Source organism: Cyprinodon variegatus, unplaced genomic scaffold (assembly GCF_000732505.1).
Source record: "Cyprinodon variegatus isolate N-32 unplaced genomic scaffold, C_variegatus-1.0 Scaffold34, whole genome shotgun sequence".
NCBI lineage: Eukaryota > Metazoa > Chordata > Actinopteri > Cyprinodontiformes > Cyprinodontidae > Cyprinodon > Cyprinodon variegatus.
Window position 1 is genome coordinate 1400093 of NW_015150487.1, and position 683 is coordinate 1400775.

Genomic DNA, 683 nt, shown 5'->3' on the forward strand with positions numbered 1-683 from the left:
TTGAGATATCAAAAAAGTACTCCAGAGTGTTGTTCAGCATGGGGGTGAGTAGAAAATGAAGGCTAATCATGTTTTGGGTGTACTATTCCTTTAAGACAAAAACAAACAGACTGAAAAACTAATTTCCCAGAGCTATGGAGGCAACATCGCCCCTGTAGACATTTACTAGTATATTTCTTGACTAACATCCGAGCTGCAGTTTGTGAAAATGCATCATGCTACATCCCTGTTTACCTATTTTATACTTATTTTTGGAGGGATTTTTTTCAGCTTCACTTTTCCTCCTGGTGTAGCTTTATGTTTGTGTGTTTTTATCTTACTTTTTAAATATATTCTAAAGACCTTTTAAGGATGTTGATTCCATTTAAAGTGTTTTATTTAATCTGTTTTTATGTTAATTCTGTGTCTCTCAACAGTGTCTGAACAAAATGTTATCATCGGTTCATATGACAATGATATTTATCGGTTCTTGGCAAAAGCTACAGTATTACCCGTTCTAAGCAATATAAAGGCAGTTTATTTATTTTTGTTGAACTTTGAGGAAATTAAACATAAATTCAAAGTGGTTATGAGTCAAACTGGGATTGTAATATGATTACCAACATTTTTATTTTGTCTTTCTCGGTAATGACATAACTTTTTCTAAAAGTCTATTATCAGTTATTTTCTTGAAGTGTAAATGC